Source organism: Equus przewalskii, chromosome 11 (genome assembly GCF_037783145.1).
Source record: "Equus przewalskii isolate Varuska chromosome 11, EquPr2, whole genome shotgun sequence".
Lineage (NCBI taxonomy): Eukaryota > Metazoa > Chordata > Mammalia > Perissodactyla > Equidae > Equus > Equus przewalskii.
Window position 1 is genome coordinate 10,060,146 of NC_091841.1, and position 23,798 is coordinate 10,083,943.

The window sequence follows — 23,798 nt, forward strand, 5'->3', positions numbered from 1 at the left end:
CCCCATCCCAAAAGCTTTGCCCTCCCTCCAGTGCCGGCAGCTGCTACCGCCCTAGGCTCAACGCTGGGCATCTCGGTGTGCCTCCATCCATCCATCACCTGCTCCCTGGGAACTCCTCCCGCTGAACTCAGAGGCTGAGAGCTATGCAGCGGGAACCTGAACCAGCCGGGTCTCTGCCGGTCAGCCTCACTGCGGGACCTCTGGCAAAGTCATTTCCCCTCTCCGGGCCCCAGATTGCCTCAATCAACCCCATAGGGCCTTTTTTTTAAAAGAAAAATCATATTTTACTTTATAGTTAACTAACTACAATTACTCAGTAATGAGAAATGTGCACCTGTTGGGCACTGCACAATTTCTTAATCCTCATTTCTTTTCTTTTTTTTTCAGCTTTATTGAGGTATAATTGGTATTTTACAAACCCTGCACATATTTAATGGGCTTTTGTAAGGATTAAATGAGTTAACAAAGTAAAGGGCAGCCCCTGCATGTGAAGGGTCTCATCAATACTAGTTGTTATAATTATTGTTGTCATTATTATTATTAATCAGAGTTTCTCCAGTTTTCCCACCATACCTAGTAAGGCCCTGAAATGGTAACAGTAAACACACATTTTCTTGGAAGTCTTTATAATTTTATCATAAAAAATGATGTCATTTTGCATTCTTGTCCACCATAGGTTTTTTCTTTTCTTTTTTTTTTTTTTTTTTTGGTGAGGAAGATTGGCCCTGAGCTAACACCTGTTGCTGATCTTCCCCATTTTGCTTGAGGAAGATTGTTGCTGAGCTAACATCTGTGCCAATCTTCCTCTATTTTGTACATGGGACCCCACCCCAACCTGGTTTGATGAGAGGTGTGTAGGTCGGTTCCCAGGATCCAAACTACCAAACCTCGGGCTGCTAAAGTGGAGCTTGCAAACTCAACCACTCGGCCACAGGGCCAGACCCTCCTTGCAGCTTCTGAGCATCCTAGGGCTGCAGGTCAGGCCAACACGCTGCTGTTTACAGAGTGCGTGATTGTTACGAGGGTCAGGTCTGGAGTCAGGCTGCCTGCGTTCAAATCTCGGCTACTCCACCTAACGGCTGTGGCTGGTTACTTAACTTCTTTTAAGCCTCAGTTTCCTCATCTGTAACATGGGTGAGGATGGTCACTATTGGGATTGTCATGTTGTAAGGAATAGGTTAGGTAATCTATGTATAGTGCCTGGCAACAAAATAACGTTAGCTCTGGGTAGCTGGAGTCCTGATGGCAAGTACGGGGACCTAGAGCTTGTCTGAGACCCTCTCTATGGGGAGCCTCATGCTAAATGTATTGTAGAGGCGTGTGTTTGTGGGGGGTCATGTCTCTGTGTCTGTGTCTCCTAAGTCCCGTGGTTCTCAACTGGGACCAATTTGCCCTACAGGGGACACTTGGCAATGCTGGAGATGTTTCTGGTGGTCACCACTGGGAGAGGGGAATTTGCTCCTGGCGTCTAATTGGTAAAGGGTAGAGATGCTGCTCAACACCCTACAAGGCACAGCGCAGTCCTCACTCGCCAAGAAAAACTACCCACCCCCATGTCGATAGTGGCAAGGTAGAGAAACCCTGTCCTGGTCAGAATATAAGGCCCGTGAGGGAGGGGCGGCTGCCTCTGTTCACTGCTGCGTCCCCAGACCCTGGCAGAGCACTTGGTCCTCGGTGAGTACTTGCCGAAGGGATGGTTGACGTGAATGAGTGACAATCGAGGTTCTCGGGGTGGGAGAGATGTCTGTGGAGCCGGGTGAGTTACGCTTTGGCTTCGAACCTGTTCCTCTCCCTGAGTCATCATCAAACCTGGGAGAAAGGGTCCTGAGCCTGGTTTGGGGGTAGGGGATGGGCTAGGGTGAGTCACGTGAGGCAGGGTGTCTCTGCGGGCTGGATGGTGGATCGAAGGTTCGTGCAGTCCTCACCGAGCATCTCGTTCCAGGAAAGCCACCAGGAAACTCTCACGCAGCAGCCATCAAGAGCTGAGATTCCCCTCAGTGTCTCCCAGAAGCAGGGTCCATGGGAGCCCTCTGGACAGCCTGCCCCCGGGAGACATCAGCCAGGCTGCTGTGTCATCAGCAGTTCGAATCGTCATGGTCCGGGGCCCGAGGTGGCGCTAGGGTTGCTTTGCAACGCACGTACAGCAACCACCCCCCACCCCCAGAGTCTGCTGATTCCAGCAGTTCCCCTGGTTCCGTTTTCTTTCGTCACTTCCGGCCCCTGGAGGTGCTGCCTCCCAGCACTTCTGCAAGTTTGAGAAGAAGAGAATCCACATCAGCAAATTCCCGCAACCTCCTCACTCCGGCCCAGGATCCCTTTCGTGGATCCAGGCAGGCAGAGGCCTGGGTCCTCCCAGACCCCACGTCTCCTGCTCTCATTCTCTGCTCCTTCTCCGGGAGCAGTGACACCCAGAACACTGTGAGGGCGCAAGGCAGAGACGAGGGGTGCTGTCCTTGGACACCACACCTTCGTGAGCCTTCTCACAAGTCCGGTCATCGCGGCTGATGGAGAGGCCTTGGAAGTGGGGCCCAGAGCACCGTCCAGCCAGGCGATGGCTGAGGGATTTCCGTGCTGGTAACGGGGTCTCACTCGAGCTTTTCCAGCGGTGCAGGTCTGAGTTGGTGCCTTCAGGCTCTGGGACGTGGGAAGTAAGCTTGGGGTCAAGATACGTACACATTTAAATAATTTTTAAGTGCTAAATTTAATTTCACTTGAATTTAACAGAAGAAAAAGAAATTGAGGTTATACTAAATGAATTTCTGAATTGCAGATAATTGCTCTTCTCCGTAAGATATTAATTTGAAAGATTGTTTTAAGGTTAGAAAACAGAGTGTGGCAAAATTAGGGGATTAGAGTCCCTAACTCCATTTTGCAATTCGAAGCAGGATAGATTAATGTCCAGCAAGAAAGAGGAGGAATTTAGGACCCTTGCTAATGCTCCCACCTTCCCTCACCACTTCTGAATATTATTATTTTTACTTTGTTCAAGTTTATAGCATTGACATTCTGTTCCAACACGAGAAGGGCTTTTGTGACAGAAGTTGTTCAGCAAATCCTCATCCTTTCTTCCCGCACGCGGTGGACTGCACTCCCCACCGTCCTTTGCCATCGGATGCTCCTGAGCTCTGGTTGATGGACAGAAGGCTGGGTACCACTTGCCGGCCTAGCCCGTGAAAGCCACGGCGAGTGGCTCCATGCTCCTTCCTGTCCCTTTGTCTGGAGGCGTGAGAACCCAGCACATCTGGACGTCCGTACTGACCTCTGAGGGGCCACAGGTGGCAGACACCAGGAGCCCGGAATCACCAATCAGAGGAGAGCTGCCCACCAGCCAGGAAGCAACTATTCTGGAATTTACGTGATCCAGGAACAAACCTCTATTCTGTCTGAACACTTTTATATTTTGAATGTGTTAAGGTCATTAAGACGACCTTAACCAATTAAATGGACACCAGGATCACCATAGTTTCTCCAGTTCTGTGTTTTTTGTTTTCATTTCTTTTGATTGCTTGGATGTATTCATAAGTAGATTCTTCCAGGAAAGTCCACAATGATAATGGCAAAAATTTACCGAGGTTTTTTTCTATGTGACAGACACTGCGCTAATTACTTTATGTGTATTAGTTCATGTAATTTTTTTAAATAGTCCTATGATGTATTATTATCATCCCCATTATATGGATGAGCAAACAGAGGCACAGAGGTGTCATGTAAGGTCTCTCAGCTGGTGAGTCTCGGAGCTGGAGTTCAAGGTCAGACAGTCTGACTCTGAGCTCATTCTCTTCCCTTTTAGCTGACACCTCTCCGGGGTTTATATTCCTTGCGTTCCTGCATGGCTCATTGTCTTACCTCCACTGTGCACGGACTGCTTGTAATTTCCTTTATGTGGTGCCGGATCCTCCGAATGTATAAAATCTTTCAAATCTCTATTTTTCCAGCTATCTTCCTCTTGGAATCTTCCATCTCTTTCTTTCCAGCTGCACTACTTGCTCTCCCTACCAACCCTGACAGCTGGAATCCCGGAGCTTCTCTCAATCATTCTCTTGGGTTGTGCACCACATTGTTCTCTTCCTTTGTTTAGTCCAAGAAAGAGGACTATTTGCTGGAGCACATCCTCAAGCAACTTTCTCAGAAAAATGTGTGTGTGGGAAAAACAGTCTGAGTCCAGGCAAATCAGAGAATGTCATTTTCTGACCTTCAGACTCTATTAAACTCTATTGGCCACTTGGACATGGAATTCTAGATTGAAAATTACATTCTCTCACAATTTTAAAGGTGCTCCATTTTTTCCCTACTGTCCAGTGTGTCTGATGCCAGCCTTTCATTCTTTTGATAGAAACCTTCTCTGTTTTTCTGGAAGTTTCCAACATCTACTCTGAATACTCGGTGTTTGGAAGTTTCACTGCGGTGTGTGTGGGTCTCTTTCCGCTCGTTGTGGCAGGTGTGCTGTGGGCCCTTTCAGCCTAAATGCTCGTGTCCTTTGACCCTTCCTTCTCCAGTTCTGTTTCTGGAACTGCTGTTGGTCAGATGTTGCACCTCCTGGATCAACCTTTCATATCTTACTTTTCTCGTATTTCCCATCTCTTTGTCTCTTTTGTTCCACCTTCTGGGAGATTCCCCTGACTTTGAATTGCAACCTTTTCACCGAATCTTTAATTCTGGCAATCCTCTTTTACTTTTCAAACACTCTTTGTTCTACCTTCACAGTGATTCTCGGTTTTCTTGGTTGCAACATCTTCTCGAAGCTTCTTCAGAAGTTTTGAAAACTCCTGCCTGTTACCCGAATTACCTTCATTTCCTTCAGTGTCAGTTCTACCATTTATTTATCTTGTGCTTTCTCTTCCGTGTTGCAAATTTTTCTCTTTTTTCCCTGGGGGCTCACTCATTTTTTAGGACGAAGCGATAAGAAGTGGATGGAGAGCCATCTACATAACTTATTGACTGGTGAACCTGGTCTCGGTGGTCTTGGGGCAAGGAGCTCGTCTTTCCACTGGGAGACTCCGAATGCCAGGTCACAGAGCTCACCAGCTTTGTGAGTGGCCACAGCACCAGCCTGGCAGTCAGCCTGTTCCACCCTCCTGGCCACCATGGTTGGTTCCAGATTGGCACTTGGTCCAAAGAGACTCAGTTCTGGGACTTCTGTTGGAACCACAGGGGAAAAGAATGTAAGAATGTAAGAATAATGCAAATCTGTACTTGCCAGAGGCCGTTATATAGAGGGGGTCTGCCTGAGCCACAAGCCCACAGAGGAGCCAGTTCCTGGATTCAGCTATGCCTGAAGCGAGCCCAATGTTTGGTTGCACGAGCCACTCATTTTCTTTCTTTGTCTTATCCAGTTAGAAAAAAATGTCTGTTACTTGTAACAGAAAGAGTCCCAAGTAACATAACTAACCAATTACCTAATGACCTTCAGCAAGTCCCTCCCTGTGACGCTCAGTTTCCTCATCTCATAAGGAGGCTGATGATTCCTGCCTCCCGGGAGGACTGGGATGAGGGCCAGTGAGAGACTGAGTGCCATCACCCTTTAAAATCTGTAAAATGCCATAAAATGTAAGCAATTGATGTCATAATGATTCATCCTTTCATTCAAAGCCTTGGTCGGATAGGTTTTTAAAAAAATTTTTTTCTAGGCAACAGAATTGCTGCATCTTGTTCCTTTGGAAAGCAAAAACTAACTAGACCAAATTAAACTGATTCCCTCCCCCACTGTGGGGAAGACGGCTGAGGTCAGAGCATTTGGGCCAACTCTCCAGGAGAGGGGTGGGACGGACGACTTTCTCACTGCGTGTTTGTTTAGCGCTTTGGGCCAATGGAAGCGGAGTTTCTAACTGAGTTTGTTATTGATGTTTATTGAGCCATAAAGCCTCAATTTCCTGCCTGCACCCCCAGCCATAAAATAGCAGTTTACTGCAGCCTGTAAACACCCCATGGGCCGCAGCCCCACTCCCAGTGCCTGTGAGGCTGGTTAACGAGCACAAAGCAAAGGCCTTCTGGACAGCATTTGCCTCCCTCCATTCTCCCCTGCTGGCTCCTCTCACCAGCTCCCCCATTGTGGCCTTGACAGGCTTCTCCACTGACCAGCTGGAGTGGCAGCCTTGCCCCCTGGGACAGGCCGGGGCTCAGTGCTGGAGCCAGGGGTCTCCAGGGCCCAGGGGATCTGGCCTTGAAAGTGGAGTATCAAGCCCCTCGCCTCACCCTACAAGGCTCAGGTGGGCCCATCTCAGGCAAAGGATAGTAGGAGCCACAATCCCGGTAAAGCCTCACGCGTTGACTTGGCCTTGCTCAGGCTGCGCCCCTCGGCCTCACTCTGGGAATCCCCTTTAGGATGGAAGGTCCGGGAAGCCCCCTGTGGCAGGCCCTGGGTCCCTGCACACATTCCCCTCCCCCCTGCAGCTTCCATGGCCTCCACGGGACTCTATTGTATTTTGAGCTTTCCCAACAGAGGGGAAGCTGGCCCCCCACCTCAAACAAGGGGACTGGCGTAGGTGCTCATTGTGGCTTCCCCGTCTTCCTCTGCTGGGCAGAGGGCACCCTAAGGGCATCAAGCATGTCTTATTCATCCCTGTACCTCCAGACCCCTAACACGGTGCCTGGCCTGGGCTGGGTGCTCAGTGCCTCTTGAGGAAGAAAGAGATGGAGAAACACATAGACAGAGTAGAAGCAAGAAGGAGCCTGAGCCAGAGAGAACCCGCTGGGTTTCTCAGACAGACAGCTGACTTGAATACTGTTCATTTCCTGGAATATACTTCTCTGGGGCTACAGTAGCGATAAAGCAGGTGTGCAGTGGAGGGCACACTGGACATGGAGCCGGGAGTCTCCGCATGACCTTGGGCAAGCCACTCTCTCTTTAGGGCCTCAGATTCCCTGCCCGTCAAGGAGGAAGTTGGAGAGTTTCCCTCTAGAGTCTTCTCTAGGAATAAACTGTGACCAACGAGGCTGGTCTTTATTTGTTCACGTTTGAGCTAATGTTAGGTTATGAAGCATCTTTCTTTTCAAGAGCTCAGAGCTGTGAGCGCCATCATCTGGCCAAGGTAAGTATTTGCCCCGTCTCCTGGCCCGGAGAAACTGGCCCAGGAACTGGGTGCAGGCGGCTCCCACCCACGGCCGCTCACAGTCCAGCGGAGCTGTTGGAGCTCGGGCTGGGAGTCAGGCGGACTGGGGTCAAGCCGAGCTCCAAGTTTTACTAACACTGGGAGTCCCAGCCAGAGGCTTTTCTCTGAGCCTCAGTTTCCTCAACTGTAGAATGGATGAATAGTGTTTACTTCTCAAGATTGATGTCAGGATCAAGGGAGATAATGTATGACAAGCTCTTAGCATGTGGCTTGGAGCATGGTTAGCGCTCAAAAACATGGTGGCTGGGAATACCAATCTTGGTGATAACCAGACGTGGTCGCAGTGGGGAATGGGGCGGCAGATGTGCAATTCTCCGGCGGCGCCTCTTAAAGGGGACTGCTGGTGTGAGCACACCAACAGAGACCTCCCAACAGTGTCTTTTTGCACACGTGGTGCCAGGCCGTATTGGAACAGAAATGACAGGCAGGCAGTGGAAGCCCAGTCTATGGGGAGCCCTGAGAACTGGGCTATAATGCAAGAAGAGGTGGCGGAGGGTCCAGACAAGCCAGAGGGACCTGCAAGGTCACTGTCCACCAGCGTGGCAGTCTGACGTCTGCAGGCCCTTCCCAAGTGCAGGAGGATACTTGTCCCATTTGGGATTGGGAGGAAGTCATGGGGGAGGCTGATTCTGGCTCATTCCAGCCTGAGGAGGAAATTTCCCACAACCTGCGCACCATCCCACAGGACAGTGTTCTGCTTTGTGAGCAGTGAGTTCCCTGTCATTTTAACAGACAAGGGAAAGAAACCCATCTGAACGTAGTTTCAGCAAAACAGGAAAACTGTTACTCACCCCCCGGATTCAAGGAACGGCTGGAGCAGAATTACCCTGAGGGTCTGTTGGACAGGAGGATTCAGGCAGAACCAAGATCCTTTCTCTTGGTCTCTCCCTATTTCATCTCGACTTCCCATTCCTTCAAAATCCTCCGGCAGCTCTGGAGGCCCGTCCTGAAGCCAGTGATTTACCACGAAAGAAAGTTCTCTTTTCCGACATCCATGTACGAAATCCTAGGCAAGGTGCCTGATTGGCCAGTTTGGGTGGTGTGCCCGCCCCTTGGACCAATCACAGGGGCCTGAGGGAGGCCGAGCGTGGTGATTGGTCTCTTCGTGAGAGACACGTGGAGCGGTGACAGAGGTGAACACAAAGGAAAGGCTGCAAGTCCTTGTGAGACAAGAGGGGCCCAAAGCACTAGGCGAGTCCTCCAAGCGCCTCTGGAGGATGCTGCCAGGGGACTTCTGCGGGGGGAGGTTGGCCTAGACGCGCTGTGAGCCCCTTTCAGCTCTCAGCATCTAGGGGTCCTGGGTGGAGTGCAGTCCTGCCCTCCTGACTACGTCATGCTCTGCTGATGGGTGCACTGCCCTGCTCCCTGCATCCGCCCTGTCATTCTAGAGACCTTACGGGCAACGGCAGTGAGGGCAGGACGGGGCCTGGGGGTAGATCGATTGCCCTCTACCGTAAAAGCCTCGGAGTTTTCACAGCAATGAGACTGCAGTGGTCCTCAGTGGTTAGTCTGTCCTGCCCCAGGTCACACCCAGTCCAAAGGAACCACGAGCCCTGACTCCATCATCTGCTCCGTGAAACGCAGGATCACCTCCCTGCACGGCTCTGGGGTCACCGCCCCCATCGTGGAGCGCAGGGATGGTGTCTGGGAGCGGTGCTGAAGCGCAAAGCCTGCTCCGCTTGGTGCAAAAGCCCTGCTCAAGAGAGCCCCCAGCCTTTTGGTTTCACTCTGAGGCCACCCAAGGGGCCCTCCTAGGGGTACCCGAGGGGCCTCACGTATGCTCTAGAGCCAACAGTAGCAAATAAATGAATTCATTCTCTGTCATTCTCTTTCTCTGGCTCGCCATCCTCATGCTGGCTATGGATGGACTTTTTACCCGGCTGAGGCGGGCTAGATGGAAAGCTTACATCTACAGACAGGCAGGTGGTCATCCCAGGACATCTCCTGTCCTTGTGAAAAAGAGCATGTCACACACCCAAACCGGTAAGCTGCGTTTGTGAGTCTTGGGAACTGATGGGTGGTTGTTCCTGCTACCTGGATGTGACGCACGTGGAGGGTACCTCGTGGCCCCTCACCAAGGAGTCCATACGGCCTGTCCCAACAGGATGGCGAGCTGCTCGGGACAGGCTTTCTTTGCATACACGCTTTCCCCAAGCAGTAGGTCCCAGAGTGACGCTAGGACCACTTAAACCTCTGCCTCTCAGGTGGGCTTAAATAATACCGGTAGCTTCTGCAGGGCTGGCGCCGGCAGTGAGGACGGCTGGGGGCTGTAGATGCCCGGTGAGCCCCGCAGCCTCAGCTCCTGCTAACCTCCCAACTTCCGGGACCTCCTTTCACGCCAGCACCTGACGCTTTCCCTTTCTGGACTCGAGTTCAACTCTGCAGCCCCCGGAGGTGGGAATCCAGCATTCTGTGTCTGGAGCGGGAGGGAGCTCCAGCGGGAGTTCCGGCCACCATGTCGACCAGAAGTCTCTCCCATCACTTCCCGAGGGCAGCCAGAGGCGCACTTTGCTTACAGTAAAATTCATCCTTTTTAGCGTATAATTCTATAAGTTTTGATAAATGCATAAAATCGTGTAGCCATTATCACGATCAAGACAGAGATCATCCCCGGGCTGGCCCTGTGGCCGAGTGGTTAAGCTCGCGCGCTCCGCTGAAGGCGGTCCAGTGTGTCATTGGTTCAAATCCTGGGCGGGGACATCGCACTGCTCATCAAACCACGCTGAGGCAGCGTCCCACATGCCACAACTAGAAGGACCCACAACGAAGAATATACAACTATGTACCGGGGGGGGGGCTTTGGGGAGAAAAAGGAAAAAAATAAAATCTTTAAAAAAAAAAGAAGACAGAGACCATCTCCGTCAAATGCCCCCCACCCCCCGTCCCATGCTGATTCATACTCAACCCTTTCCCCCATCCCCAGCCCCTGGCAACCACCGGTCTATTTCCTGACCCGTAGTTTTGCCTTTTCCAGGATGTCACATGGATGGACTCCTACAGAATGAGACCCTTTGCCTCTGGCTTCTTTCATTTAGCAAAAGGCCTCTGTGACTATCCGTGTTGTCGCAGACAGCAGGATTGTTCCTTTGTTTTATTTCTTGTACAACGCACCACAGATTCACTATCCATTCCCCGGTTGAAGGACATTTGGGTTGTTTTCAGTTCTTCATGATTGTGGATAAAACACTCCTGTACAGGTTTTTGTGTAAACACGAGCTTTCATTTCTCTTGGGTCGTATGGGAAGTCTATGTTTAACTTTATATGAAACCGCCATGCTGTTTTCCAGAGTGGCTGTCCCGTTTTGCACTCCTGCCATCCCTGGAGGAGGACTCCAGGAGCTCGGCATCCTGGGCAGCCCTTGGTGTTGTCAACAGCGTGAACTTAAAAGATGCAAATCTGATTACGTCAATGGTTTAATGTCTTTTCATTGCTTTTGGGCTCAAGATCTCTACGCGTCCTAGGAGGTCTGGCACCGTCTTGCTCTCTCTCCACCCCAGCTTCCTCTCACCTCTGCCCCTTTTGTGGGGTGTTGCAGGCCCCCCACCTTCCCCCAGCATCTCCAGGGTGCTCTCTCCTGCCTGGAGCCCTCTGCCTGGGGTCATTCACCCTGCTCTCTGCTGGGTTAACGCCTCCTCAACTGTCACATCTCAGCTCTAATGTCCCTCCCTCGGCAAACTTTCCTGACCCCCAAACTAGATCTGGGTGACTTCGCGTTCTTCTCATGGTGCCCCGTGACTTTCCTTCATAGAACTTACCGCAATTTGGAAACACATTTTTATTTCTGCGATCATTAGATTAAGGCCACTTTCCCTTCCAGCCTTCCATCCTGATGGTAGGATCTGTGTCCATTTCACTTGCTATTGTTTCTCCACTTTCTTGGGCACAGAGTGAGTAGCCAATAAATATTTGTCATAATTATGAATAAAACGACTGGTGAGGTTCCCTGTAGCTGGAACGGGCCAGGAAAGGACCTCAAACCTTCCAGGACTTCTGGCCGATGTCTGAGCTTTGCGATGTAGGACGAGTTTCCCACATTCCCAGGGCTCTCGCCAACCACCGTCGTGGGCATCAGACCCCTAAACCAGATGGAAAGTGTGTGCTTCATTCTCCTTTCCAGGGCCCCACCCTGCCTCAGGGGGCACCAGCCCCCAGCAGCATCCTTTCCACGCCCTTCATGGTGGGCCGACTCTCTGGCATTTACAAGTAGCTTTGCTCATTTTCTATCAGGTTTTGTGTCTTTTTTATCTTCCTCGTATTTTTTATCAGGAAAAATTTTGACATGGCGAAAAATCACACTGAGGATGACATAATGAGCGTCTGTGTTCCTTCCCCCAGGATAAGAGCGAAACCATCACAGAAAGCGCTTAAAGCTGTCTGCTCTCGCATTCCTTCTCTCTAGAGATAATCTAGAAAGTCTGGAATTTGATGATTATCACTGCCATGCGTGTTTTTGTATCTTTGCTAAATATGTGAGTATCCATAAACCATTTGCAGTGTTTTTCATATTTTTAAATTCTATATGAATATGATTATATTGTATGCACTTTTTATTAACTCAGTCTATTCCCCAGTTTTATGTCTGTGAGATTCATCCATGTTGTACACACAGCTTTGGTTCATTTATTTTCGTTGGTGTGTAAGTTGTGCTTGCTCGAATATATCATAAGTAGTTATTTGTTCTCCTGTGATGAGCAGAGAAGTTGTTTCCAATTTTTGCTATAACAAATAACGTGGAATTGAGCATTCACGTGTGTCTTCCTTCTGCACAAGGGTTTCTCTAGAATGTGCCCAAGAGAGGACGGCAGTGTCGTAAGATGTCCGCAAGTTACTTGAGTTACTGAGAAGCGCGGTGCGAGGTGGCCCCCACCAGCAGTGAATGAATTTCCTTTGCTCTTCATCTTTGCCACCACTTGGTGTTGTCTCACTCTTCATTTTTATCAATAATGGGAGTAAAACGGAAACTCACAGTGAGGTTTAATTCGCATTTTCCTTACTGCTTCATAGGAGTTACTTATATATCGCTGATCCTGACTCTGTGTCTGCCATCCATACGGCAGCCCTCCTTTCTCAGTTAGTGATCACCTCCTTTCTCAATTAGTGATCACCTCCTTTCTCAGTTAGTAATCACCTCCTTTCTCAGTTAGTAATCACCTCCTTTCTCAGTTAGTAATCACCTCCTTTCTCAATTAGTAATCACCTCCTTTCTCAGTTAGTGATCACCTCCTGTCTCAGTTAGTGATCACCTCCTTTCTCAATTAGTAATCACCTCCTTTCTCAGTTAGTAATCACCTCCTTTCTCAATTAGTAACCAGTAAAGTCTATGGTGACTTTTGGTACACAAACATTTTTAATGTTAAAATAGTCGTTTACATAAATTTTTTTTCTTTCATGGCTCGTATGTTTTGCGTTTTGTTTAAGAAAATCTTTCCGGCTCTGAAGTAATAAAGATATTCTCCTCTTTTTTATTCCAGAAGATTTAAACTCTATTTTTTCCCATTTAAGTCATTAATCCACCTGAGATCTATTTATGTGTTTGGTTGAAGCTGGAGATCTAATTTTATTTTTTCCGTTAAGATATCAAGTGATTGACTTTCGTATTGATTTGCAATGTTGCCTCTGGCGAGCATAAAGTTTCCATATTCATGTGGGAATGTAAAGCTTCCATATATGCTTCTGGCTTCACTGTTCTGTCCCATTGATCCATACTTCTATCCTTGCACCACACCACACTGTCTTAATTAAATTGACATCATAGTAAGTCTGAATACTTGCTAGGACAAACGCCACTAACTTCAAAATTGCCTTGGCTGTTCTCACTCTTCCATATATATATTTTTAGAATCCATTTGTTGAGTACGATGAAAAAGGTTTTGGAGATTTTGATTGGAATTGAATTGAATTGAGAAATTAACTTGGAGGAAATTGACATATTTATGATCTTGAATCTTGCCATCAATGAACGTGACTTCTCTCTCCATTATTGCAGACTTCTTAAATGTTTTTTAATAAAGTCTTGCTGTTGCTACATAAAGCAACTTGGAAATCTTTTGCAAAATTTATTTTTTGCTTACTTATTTATGTTGCTATTATAAATGGAATCTTTTTAAAATTACTTTTTCTAGCTCTATGGTGCTAGGATTTAGAAATTCATTTTATTTTTTTCTTATTGATCTTACATCCAGCAATCATGGCCAAACTCCCTTTGTTCTAATAACTTGTCTGTAGATTCTCTGGGGTTTTCTCCGTAGATAATTTTGTTTCTTCCTGTTCAATCTCTATTTCATTTCTTTTTCTTTTATTACTGCGTAACTAGGATCTCCAAGTCAATATTGAATAAAGACAGAGAAAATAGTTACTCTTCTCCACTGATGTAATTTCTTTTCAGGTTATAACCATAAAAAGCCGATTTGGGTTTTCTATTCCTTTTTTCTCTCTTTATGTTTTATACTACACATTTTCTGTAATTGGTAGGCATTACATTCATTTTTTCTTTTATTTTCTTTAGAAAAAATTCAAGCTCCTAGAAGAGTTAAAAGAATAACCCAGTGAGGAGCCACGTGCCATCGTGTCACCATGTTAACATTTTGCCACACCAGTTCCATCTCTCTGTATATAAACACACACACACATACTCTCTCTCTCTCTCTCTCTCTTCCTTTTGACCAAAACACTCCATAGTTAGCTGCGAACATCATGGTGTTCACCCCTAAACACTTCAGCACGCATCTGCCAAGAATAGGTCATTTTCCTGTACAGCCTCAGCACTATTCCACACCTGAGACCATCGATGTTAATTCGATAACTTCATCCAACACACTGTGCATATTCAAACTTCTCTAATTATCCTCAAAACATATTATACCGCTCTTTAAAAAGTCTGGAATTCAATCCAATTTCATCCACTGCATTTGGCTGTTACCTCTCTTCAGTCTCCCCAAATCTAGAACAGTTTTGCCCGGTTCTTCATTTGGCTTCTTTCACCGAGCGTCTTGCCGTGAGCATCCTCCATGCCATTGCGCATAGCAAGGGTTCACTGATTCTTATTGCTGTGTGATATTCCGTAATGAATCCTCCACAACTTTCCCATTTTAATGGTGGGCCCTGGGGCAGTTTTGTATTTTGCTTTTATTCATAGAGCTGCTAATGATATCCTTGTACATGACCCTTGGTGACATGTACATATACGCCCTTGGTGACACTGGAAGGGAACTGTGGGTCTTTGGATAGGTCCACGTGCAGCTTCAGTAGCAATTGCCAGTTTTCCAAAGTAGTTCTACCAATTTATTCTCCCCCGAGCAAAGTATAAATGTTCTGGTCGTTCCAGTGGGTATTGTCTCTTTTTAATGTCGGTCGTTCTGATAAGTGAGCTATCGTCCCTCATTGTGCTTTTCTCGTGCGTTCCCTGAGAACTCATGGAGTTCAGCATCTTCTCACATGTCTGTGGATCAAGTTGGGAAAAATTGACATCTTTGCAATATTTAGATTTTTTTTTCATTTCAACAGTGTTTTATGGATTTCAATGAGAAGGCCTTGCACCTCTCTTATTATATTTATTCCTAGGTATTCGATGCTCTGGGGCGCTCCTGTAAAAGTTTTCACTTTAAAATTTTTGTCTTCTTTGTGTAGCTGTGGGTACATAGGACTATAATTGAGTTTTCCTATTGGCTTTGAATCCAGTGATCTTGCTAAACTTACTTATTAATTCGAATAGTTTATCTAGAGATTCTTTAGAATTAGCTCCATATGCAATCGTATCCTTCACACATAATGACAGCTTGATTTCTTCCTTTCCGTTATTTGTCTCATTTATTTTGTTTCCTTGCCTTATATCATTAGCATAATGTTGAATAAAAGTGACTGTTCCAGCAGACATCCTGGTCTTAAACCCGACCTCCGAGGGGACAGCTTTCAATAATTAACCGTTAAGCATAACCTTGTCTGTAGGTTTTCTGTACCTACGCTTTATCGCATCAAGGAAGTTCCTTTCCAATCCTCGTTTGCTAAGAGTTTTATTTTTTATTATGAACGGTTATTAACTTTTATCAAATGATTTTTAATGCACCTACCAGGTGGACATATGATTTTTTTCCTTTGATCCATCGATGTGGCGGATTATAGTGATCAACTTTTATATGTCAAAGCAACCTTGCATACCTGGAATCAACCTCTCTTATCTATGACGTGTTGTCCTTTTTATATGTTGCTGTAGTTTATTGTTTAACATTTTAAGATTTTTGTATGTATGTTTATAAAAAGGGATTAATTGGGGATTTTTTTCTTCTTTTTTTCCATAACATCCATTCCAGGTTTTGGTATCCGAGTTTTGCTGGTCTCATAAAATGAGGTGGGAAATGTCCCTTCTTTTTCTATTCTCTGGAAGAAATTATGTAAGATTGGTGTTATTTCTTCCTAAATGTATGAAAGAAGTCTCCCAGGAAGCCATTTGGGCCCGTATTTATCTTTCTGGGAATATTTTAATGAACAGATTCCATTTACTTAACAGATATAGGACAATTCAAATTTTCTGCTTGTTCCTTCAGTCCTTTGGCAAGTTTATTTTTTTTTCAATAGAAATATCCATTTCATCAAAATCTTAAAAATTGATTCAAGTAAAATTGTTTATAATGTCTTCTTATGTATCTTTAAGGTCTGTGAAATCTGTAATGACATCTTCCTTTGCGTGTCTTCCATCAGTCATTCGTGTTTTCTCTCTTTGTTCTTGATCAGTTTTACTAGATGTTTATACATTTTATAAATCTTTTCAAAGAACCAGCTTTGGGCTTGATCGATTCATCTCGATTGTACGTGTACTTTCTATTGCATTGATTTCTGGTTTTCTCTTTATTTCCTTCCTACTTCCGTTGGTTTAATGAGGTGTTCTTGTCTGTCTTCTTGAGGCAGGAGCTTAGATCACTGATGTCACTCTCATTTCTAATATACGTATTGAAGGCTATCCATTTTCCTGTAAGCATTTCTCTGGCTCTCCCTCACACACTTTACATGCCTTATCTTTATTGCCATTTGTGTTAGCCAGGCTTCTCCAGAGAAACAGAATTAATGGGATGTGTGTGTATGCATGCATGTATGTGTATATGCGTGTGTGTGTGTATATATATATAGGATTTATTGTAAGGAATTGGCTCAGTGATTACGGAGACCCAGGGAAGAGAGGATGTTGTGGTTCGAGTCCTAAGGCTGTTTGCGGGCAGAATTCCCTCTTGCTGGGGGGAGGTCAGTTTTTGTTCTGTCAAAGCCTTCAACTGATTGGGTAAGACCCACACAATGAGGTCTCATTATAATGCTGCAATGAACCCACATTATGGAGAGAAACTTGCTTTACTCAAAATCCACTAATTCAAATGGAAATTTCGTCCCAAAAAAGTCCTCACAGAAACATCCAGAACCATGTTTGACCAAATATCTGGGCACCATGGCCCAGGGAAGTTGACACATAAAACTAACCATCACACCATTCATTTCAAAGTGTTTTCTAATTTCCGTCGTAATTTCTTTTTTGACCTATGGATTTTAAAAAGTGTATTCTTTAATTGCCAGGCAACTGGCAATCTTCTAGTTATCTTTTTGTTCTTGATGAGTAGCTTAACTCTACAATTATCAGAGAATGTACTCAATAATTCCAAGCTTTCCACATTTTTGAAGCTTTTAAAAAATTTTATTTTTATTTATTTATTTTATTGAGATAACATGGGTTTATAACATTGCATAAATTTCAAGTGACATCATTCTATTCCATCTTCTGTATAGACACATCGTGTTCAACACCAAAAGTCTAGTTTCCATCCATCACCGCAAACACGTGCTCCTTCACCCCTTTCGCCGTCCCCCCACCCCCTTCCCCTCTGGTAACCACTAATCTGTTCTCTGTATCTGTTTGTTTGTTTATCTTCCACATAAGAGTGAAATCATACGGTATTTGCCTTTTTCCATCTGACTTATTTGCCTTAGCCTAATACCCTCCAGGTCCATCCACGTTGCTGCAAATGGCAAGATTTCATCTTCTTCATGGCTGAGTAGTATTCCCTTGTATTTATATACCACATCTTCTTTATCCATTCATCCATTGAAGGGCACTTGTGTTGTTTCCAACCTTGGCAATTGTGAAGAATGCTGCAATGAATAGAGGCTTTTTTTAAGGGACCAGCATATGGTAAATATTCCACATGCACTTGAAAAACGTGTGGATTCAGCCATCATCAGTTGCAGTGTTCTCTATATATTAATTGGGTCAAGTTTGTTGTGGTTTTTTTAGATCTTCTATAGTCTTGATTTTTTTCCTTACTTTCTGTCAGCAACCAAGCAGGTTACATTAAAGTCTCCTGCTATGAATTTGGATTTGTACCTTTATTTTATTCTGCTTGAGGAAGATTAGCCCTGAGCTAATATCTGCCATCAATCCTCCTCTTTTTTGCTGAGGAAGACTGGCCCTGAGCTAACATCTGTGCCCATCTTCCTCTACTTTATACGTGGGATGACTGCCACAGCATGGCTTGATAAGCGGTGCATATGGCTGCCCCCAGGGCCTGAACCAGCGAACCCCGGGGCCACAGAAGTGGAGTGCATGAACTCAACCACTGCACCACCAGGCCCGCCCATCTTTTATTTTTTAAGCTCTATCAGTTTGTGCTTTCTACATTTTAAAGTTCTGATACTGGGGACATGCAGACTTAGGACTGCACTACCTTCCTCGTATCATCCTTAGGCGACGTCCTTTTCTCTGATAATGCTTCTTGTCATAAAGTATATTTTTTCTGACATGCAATCTTTGATGCCTAGTCACATGAGTTTTTAGCTGGCTCAAATATGCATATTGCGTCATCTTCCATTCAAAAATGATTTAAATTTTATTTTCTAAAACTGCTTTATTGAGGTATAACTGACTCACGAAAAGCCGTATGTATTTAACGTCTAAAACTTGATGAGCTCGGCGATAAGTAGACATCTGTGAAACCGTCACCACAATCAATGCGCAAACACACCCACCACCTCCGAAAGTTTCCTCCCACCCTCTTCATTTAATATTATTTTTTTCTTTCTGATGAGATCCACCCTCTCAGCAAATTTTTCAGTGTACAATATTGCTAGCTGGAGGCACTAAGCTGTGTGGGAGTTCTCCAGGACCATTCATCTTGTGTAACTGAAACATAGTACCCTTTGGGTAATACATGCGTTTCTCCCGCCCACCAGCCACTGGCAACCACCATTCTACCCTGTTTCTGTGAGTTTCACTATTTTCGATTCCTCGTCTATGTGGTATCACGTAGTCATCGTCCTTCTGAGTCTTGCTTATTTCACGTAGAATAGCGTGCTCCAGGTTCATCCAGGTTGTTGTAAATGGCAGGACTTCCCTCTTTTTTATGGCTGAATAATACTCCATTGTACGTATATACCATATTTTCTTTATCTCTTCATCCATCTGTAGACATTCAGGTGTTTCCAGGTCTTGGCTGTTGTGAATAAGGCTGCAATGAACACGGAGTGTAGATATCTCTTTGAGATCCTGGTTTCTGTTCCTTTGGATGTTTTCCCAGAAGTAGGATTGCTGGATCATATGGCAGTTCTCTCTTTCATTTTTTGATGATCCCTTGAGCAAACACTGACTCCAGCACATGCTTACCGTCTGGCTAGCATTTTCTTGTAGTTCTTGCCCTCTCATTGTTTCTCTGACTTCACTGCCAGCTCAGTCATGCTTTTAAAAATGTTTCACTTGTAGGGGCCAGCCCAGTGGTGTAGCAGTTAAGTTCGTGTGCTCTGCTTCAGCAGCCCAGGGTTCACTGGTTCGGATCCTGGGCGTGGACCTACACACTGCTTATTAAGCCATGCTGTGGCAGGCGTCCCACATATAAAGTAGAGGAAGATGGGCACGGATGTTAGCTCAGGGCCAGCCTTCCTCCAAAAACATATATATATTTTACTTATACTCTCAAGCATTTTTAAATCTTTGTGTACTGAGAAGGGTTCCTCTGAATACTTATTCTAAAACATCTGAAAATGGAAGTCTCTTCTTCCTCTGTTTCTTAATTGAGCTATTTATTTTCCTACAATTTGTAGGAAACCTCTACAAATTACCCTTTTATCTGGTATATGTGTTATAAACACGTCCTGGCAGTCTCTGTGTCCTCATCGTCTTTGTCTTTCGACTTTATTTGTGGTATCATTATTTATAGAGAAAAATCGAACACTTAGGAAATTAAATCTGTCCACCCTTTTCTTCACGGCTTCCGGGCCTCAAACCTTACCTGATAAGACATTTCCCAGCACCTACATTTTTTTTTAATTTTTCAAAGTTTTAGTTGTTGTGAAGTTTTTAATCCATCTGGAATTTATTATTGTAGACAGTGTACAGAAAGGACTTTACTTAATTCAGCCCAGGCGCAGAGTTAATTACGCTGGCCCCTCTTAGTAAATAAACCAGTCAACCCACTGAACCGAAATGTGGCCTTTATCCGACTTTACGCTCTCACGTAGGCTTGAGTCTCTTTTTTGACTCTCTGTTCTTGGCTAATGACATATTTGTGTATTTCGGTGCCAAAACCATACTTCTTTTTACCTTTAGATCCAAGTTCAGACCTAATATTTCCTAAGGCAATTTCCTCCGCTATTACTTTTCAAACTTTTTCGTGGCAGGTCTTGAATATTTATTCTTCTATCTGAATTTTAAATTATTTTTCCTGCCCCAAAGAAGAATTCTATTATTATATTTTTGCCTTATATTTACATTAATTTAGGAAGCAATTTTTCTTTTCTTTTCTCTTCTTTTTTGTGAGGAAGATTGGCCCTGAGCTAACATCTGTGCCAACCTTTCTCTGTTTTATGTGGGATGCTGCCACAGCGTGGCTTGACGAGAGGTGCTAGGTCCTTGCCCAGGATCTGAACCTGTGAACCCTGGGCCGCTAAAGTGGAGCGTGGGAACTTAACCACTACGCCACCAGGCCGGCCCCAGGGAAGCACTTTCCTTTCCATGCCTTCCTTTAAAATTTGTTTTGCCACACATACATAGTTGAAATTGCAGAATCAATATGCTTCTGTACATGTAACATGCTGACTCCTCTGCACATCATTTCATTTAATTCTCACGACGATCTCTGTGAAAGAATTAATGAAATCCCCATTCTAGGCTGAGAAAGAGAAGGTCGGAGAAAAGAAGTTACGGGCCTGAGATCACCAGTGAGAGTGGGCAGAGGTTTCAGTCCTGATGTTCTTCGGAACATGCTCACAAGGTGATGTGGGCCTCTGAGAATTCATTCCCAAAGATTTGGATCCATTCTCAGGCCCACGTTTTCTTGTTTGAATGCCTGTGTTTGTAAATGCGGAGCAGTGAAAAACCCACTTTCTATGGAACGAAAGATCCGCTTTGCCCCCTCTTGGGGCACAGCTTCATCTCAAAGCCTGACCACCTGCCTGCTGGGTGCGGTCGATCGTTCGTTCTTTCTCTCACCCACCCAGCAGCTATGTGGGGGGTCCCCAGTGTGTGCAAGCATCCGTCTTCATATGTCACTGTTGTGGGCCCATCAGACATCAGAGAGGCAGACCCAGGCTTTGCCCCAGTGAATTACAGTGTATTTGAGGAGCCATGAGCACACACAGAGCAGTGAGGGTGGCCTCTGTGGTTCCCGCTGAGTCCTCAGGTCCAGCCCCTGGCAGGTATAACATCTCCTTGGAGAACGAAGGAACCAACGAAATCAGCAACACAGGATGCTGAGGGGGAAAAGGGAAGAACTGAGTCTATTTCACACGTCAGTGTGAAACAATCCTCTCAAGGGGAAACAGAAACGCAATTAGGAACACACCCGCTGCGGTCAGCACTGTAACATCAGCTTTGAAATAAAGGAGAGGCCTTTTATGACAATGTTCTCATGAAGATGAAAGGAGGGGACCTTCTGGGCCCTGGGCAGGAACAAAGGCAGCTCTTTCTCTCTCGTTTACCTTCCTGCCTGAGAAGAGGACACGGCTGTGGGCCAGGATCCCAGGGGAAGGGCTGGGATGAGGCAGCTGGTCTGTGTGCCCCCATCTGGGCGGGATTTCTTATTCCACCTGCTGGAGGAGTCTGCTGTGGGCTGCACCAATGTTTACTGTGCTCGACCAACTGGCCCCCTTGTCTTAGGAGTTCACTTTTTTTATTTTTTCTTTCTGTCTTTGTTTTTGAGGAAGATTAGCCCTGAGCTAACATCTGCCACCAATCCTCCAGACTGGCCCTGAGCTAACATCCGTGCCCATCTTCCTCTACTTTATATGTGGGACACCTACCACAGCATGACTTGATAAGTGGTGCCATGTCCGCACCTGGGATCTGAACCTGCAAACCCCCAGCCACCCAAGCAGAACGTTCACACTTAACTGCTGCACCATCGGGCTGGCCCTGATGAGTTCATTTTTTTTTTAAAGATTGGCACCTGAGCTAATAACTGTTGCCAATCTTTTTTTTTTTGTTCTACTTTATCTCCCCAAACCCCACCCCCGTACATAGTTGTATATCTTAGTTGTGGGTCCTTCTAGTTGTGGCATGTGGGACGCTGCCTCAACGTGGCCTGACGAGCAGTGCCATGACCGCGCCCAGGATCCGAACCTTGGGCTGCCGCAGCAGAGCGCGCACACTTAACCACTCTGCCACGGGGCCAGCCCCAATGATTTCATTTTTAACTTAGATAGTGTCTCCTAATTTAGGACTCCTATTTTCCAAAAATATGACACATTGATAGCTTAAAGCGAATTTAGCAATCACCTCATTCATAATTTCCCCAACTAATTTATCAAAGATTATATTCCTGAAGATCTTAATTGATTTTCCAAAAAAAAGGGATGAGAATGTTCTGTGATCAATAACGTTTGGAAATGACGAATTGAAGAAAATTGAAGAGATTTCTTAGCTGCGGATCTTTGTAGGGGTCTTGGCACCCTAATGTGCATTCGAACTGCAAAGAGGGGGCCACAGTCAGAATTTCCGTATTTGACCCTGAAATCCACCCCCTCCGCCATGGGCCCAAATTTCACCATCTTCTTGGGATATAGTGTTCCACGGGACCCAGTTTGGGAGACCCCAATCCAGTCCAAACTTCTCATTCATAGAGGAAAGATCTGAGCCTCAGAGCAAGGAAAGACTGCTGCTCCAGGTTCCGTGTTGACTGGAGGCCAGTTCTGGAATCCTGGCCCTGAATCTGGGGCTCTCTCAATTAAACAGACCATCCTGTCTGAGGCCCGGCGGGTTGAAAGGTGGACATAGTTAATATCTCGGTTATATGTGAAATAAATGAGAATATTCTGATGACTTTGCAAAATAGGGCAGTCCAGAGAAGAATGGAGGGAGATACCAAGCTGAGGAAAGGTGGGGGATCTGCGAGGCTGGATGGTGGGGCTCGGGCAGAGGGTTCACATCCTCTCTGTGTCCTCCCCCCCACGCTTCAGAACCTTCTGTGACGGCGCCACGGCTCTGCGATGCGATGCGATGCGGGCCCGGAACTCAGCTCCTAGGCGCCGCGTCTCAGCGGCCAGCTGCACCCGCTTGATGGGCGAATCTCTCTCTTCTCCTGAATGGGGTGAGTGGCCCCTGGCGGAGCTCAAGCCTGGCTTCTTGGAGGATCAGGTCTGTCTTCTGCTTCCTGTGGGGCCAGGCTCTTCCTTCTGGTTTCTCCATTTCCTAAAGAGGAATCCATTTCTATTAATGTGGAAGAAAACTGGAAACACAGATCAGGTAAGGAAAGGCAAGGCCCAGTCCCAGGAAGACTGCGTGATGCTTCTCTCCCTGCCTTTCTAAGGCGGTTACTGGGGGTAGAGAGCTGCCTGGGGCCAGAACTCTCAGGAAAGACTAACCAGCATCCTGCTGGGAACAGGCAGGGTGGGGCGGGGGTTGGAGGAGGGACCGGGGCTTCCATCCATGGCTCACAGACTGAGGCTGGCAGAGAGACACAGGGTAGAAACTCAGATGGGGTGAGTCAGTAGCCGTGGATCGGGCTCCCGAGAGAGTCTGGGACCCTTACTCGGAACAGTCGGATGGTCGTCAGTGAACCGTGTGCATCAGTCATCTTTGCATCTCAGGTGTCCCAGGGCACAGCCTTCCCTTGGCGTTGGGGCTGATCTGGGGCCAGTGCTGGGCCTCCGAACGCCTCTGATCAGACGTCCTAGCAACGCCCCAGAGGAGGGGCTCACGGGAAGAGCACCTTAGATTCCGGGCTCTGCCCAGCCAGGGGCCCGAGGGAGCCATGGAGCCGGGCCACGGGTCTGACCACTGGGTGGCGCTGTGAGCCGCAGAGGTGGATGCTGGAGGACCACTCCGGGACACCCCATGAGAGACGGCATCCGGTCTGCATCCCTCACCGGAAGTTGTGAGGCTCCCGGGGGTGCTGCCTGTGCCAGCATTTTGTAAATGACACGGCGCTGCACACGCGAGCCTTACTGTTACCATCGTGGACCATTTCACTGTTTGTGCTAATTCCTGGGGCTCCCAGGGTCCAATGTGAAAGGGACATTCTGGGCCTCCCATAAGCCGCCTTTGTTCCTGCCTTCATCTGGTCCCACCCGGGCTCCACTGTGCAGAGCTTGCCTGGAAACAGCTGGGGTTGCGCAGGCTGAATCTGCCTGATTCATTTCCCTGTCATCGCCCACCCCCAACCCTCTCTGCTCCCCACCACGAGACCCCACTTTGTCCCACTCAGGCAGACCCGACTCCACCCTTC

The 23,798-nt window shown here is 46.6% G+C and overlaps 1 long non-coding RNA gene across 1 annotated transcript; it reads right to left on the bottom strand.

Annotated features, from left to right (window-relative positions):
• Window positions 1-20,666: 20,666 nt before the first annotated feature.
• LOC139074325 (uncharacterized) lies at window positions 20,667-23,244 on the bottom strand. Its single transcript, XR_011523833.1, has 3 exons — window positions 23,103-23,244; window positions 22,534-22,762; window positions 20,667-20,826 (listed from the first exon to the last, which is right to left on the bottom strand). It is a non-coding gene; the product is annotated as an uncharacterized lncRNA (long non-coding RNA).
• Window positions 23,245-23,798: the final 554 nt, after the last annotated feature.